Raw genomic sequence first — 2,768 nt, 5'->3', positions numbered from 1 at the left:
ACATAAATAATAATTATTCATGACCTTCAACCCATGTTTTAAAAATAACATCAATACCATATGATCAACACTTTAATAAATATAATTTTAGCAAGTTAGAAATTAGGGAAGGGTAACATGCTTGAAATATCCATGTTTATGTAGAGAATTCCACCATGAATCCCTTGGGTGACCTATTTCTAGGAAACCCTAAGTATGGATTCTTAGGAGACTTGATTGAGTTTTGGGTGTGTTTAATTACGTTATGAATGAAAAACTATAGTTCCTAAGAGCACACACAAGTGGACATAGTCTATGAAGTTTTAAAGTCACCTTCAACAAATTCGAGTACGATCCCATAGGCACTTGTTCCAACAACTATTCAATTCTAGTTTAACTACTAAGATTAATATTATGCAAAGATAACCACAAAGATTTTGGAATATTGTAAAATAAATTAAGGGAAACATTAAGTAAAATAAAAGTCTTGAAACAATCAATGGACTAAAGCATAGCGTTAAAGCACTTCAAACCATCATACTATGTTGTTGAACTTCATTCGTTAACTTGCTTATCTTGATTGTTGACTCGTAGGGTTAATTGCATGATCATTGTCTCTTGACCTGTAACCACTTACCTAATTTTGACATTATAACTACATCATTAAGCGATGATGTAATAGTCTAATTAACATCTTTAAGCTATCATCCTACGTGTGAATCAATTAAGGCATCTAAGTACATCCCTATCCTAGACTCTAATTTGAATTCCATATTTCATAAAAGAATACAAACCATAGTTTGCTCATCTCCGTGTTCTATCGCCCTATTCCCCCTCCCGATATACGAGGATAACAATTGATGTATTTTTCGAGTGATTAATCTATTAGATAATTAAATCAAAGATAAACACATGACCAATAATGATAAGCAAAATTAAATGAATTTAACTCAAAACAATAGTACTCATATTCATGGATTTAACCTCGAAAAGGAGGGTGATTATCCATGCATAGTCATAATCATAATCACAAAATTGTCATAAACAACTAAGGACCTGAATGAACTAAATTAAAATAACCAAAACCTAAAAGATGAAGTTGTAGCAGCCCCTCAATCACCAAAATAAGTCAAAGGATGATTAAAAATATGTACAATGATGTATTTATAACAAAAGGTTAAGACAAAGCCGTGTTAGACAAGGATTTAGTTTACAATTCAGCAATGTAATACAGAAAGCGGCATGGGAACCGTTCCACCAATGTTTAGGACACACCGTGGGCTCTATTTCACTGATATGGAGGGGGTGCCGCTGGCATTGATGCACCAGAGTGAAGCCTGTGTCATGGGATAATAATGAGTTGCCTCTAGATTTGTTCTTCAAAATATTTCTAAAGCATGGAGAAAATAAAATGGACCATGCAATGCGTGTAAATAGCATGCACACACTGGAGGTTGCTTCTACAATTTTTGTTAAGTGATAATCATCCCATCTCTCATCCCTTACATTGTGGTGTATTTCCCATGGGTTCAAGCCTTTTTATCATTATTATTTCAACATATTAATTTCCAAAAGCTTCCTACATAATCACACCTTGAATTAGAGATCATATCCACACAAGATCCATAACGATAAATCAAAACAAGAGCTAAGATAAAGCTAGTTCTCATTGACCTTTACTTATCATTCCGACTCTTGACTTAATCAAATTAAACTTAGCACATTATTAACAAGTTATTCCACATATAGTAACACAAACAAACTATTTTTGAACCCTTTTAACACCATAGAATCCAATGAAACCAACTAGACAAACACCTAGCCCAAGCTTGTAATTCTAGTTTCCTCGATTGAACTCTAAATAACTCAATTAAGTACAAACTTATTTGGAAAACACGTTGAACATTCTAATCATGTCCTTTGACACTCAAAGGCTTATTTATATCAATATTAACATGTTAAGCACATGAAATTCTCTCAAAACAAGGCTAAATAAACTAGAATCATAACGATAATGTGTATAAATACATCAAACATCACCCACCCCACACTTAAAGCCTTGTTTATCATCGAACAACTATTTACTATAACCATTATAAGATAAGGAGACTCTAAAATTCTACCACTATAAAGATACAAAGATACTCAAGCTAGTACTACAATAACAACACAAAATGCAAGTTTCTACACTAAACATATGATACACAGTTGGAAGCTCAAGAACACTATTTCAAAATATCCTAGCCTGAAGAATTGACTCATTACATGGAAAAATCATGCATATTACTCAATCAAGGACATCATACAAATCACCCATATTCATCAAGCATGTGCCTCTCATAATAAGAGAGTTACCAAATATCACTCATATAAATAAAAATCATAACAAAATGGGTAAAAGAATAAAGTTACGCTGACTCTCACAAGGAATTCACAAGTTACACATAACGACCCATAAGTTTGACCTTAGTGTAGTACTTCACTAATATCAGAATGATAAACTTAACATCAACTAGCTTTTTTTCCAGATTGTAAGGTAGACTAAGGGATGGGTAGGAACTATTTTAGACAAGAATAGTTACTCTCTTCCATAAGGTCTTTAATATACTATATTATACAATTAAAACCACTCTAACAACCAAATCACACAACTTTTATCGACCCCATTCTTTTCTTTTTCTCCACATCTTCTTAAGTTCAATTACATACACTATGGTGGGAATATTCTATGCACAACTAATTCAATTTGAACATTTTTTTATTCTTTTCATTACTCAACTCCCAACCAC

Source organism: Capsicum annuum, chromosome 10 (assembly GCF_002878395.1).
Source record: "Capsicum annuum cultivar UCD-10X-F1 chromosome 10, UCD10Xv1.1, whole genome shotgun sequence".
NCBI lineage: Eukaryota > Viridiplantae > Streptophyta > Magnoliopsida > Solanales > Solanaceae > Capsicum > Capsicum annuum.
This window is presented reverse-complemented; position numbering follows the sequence as displayed.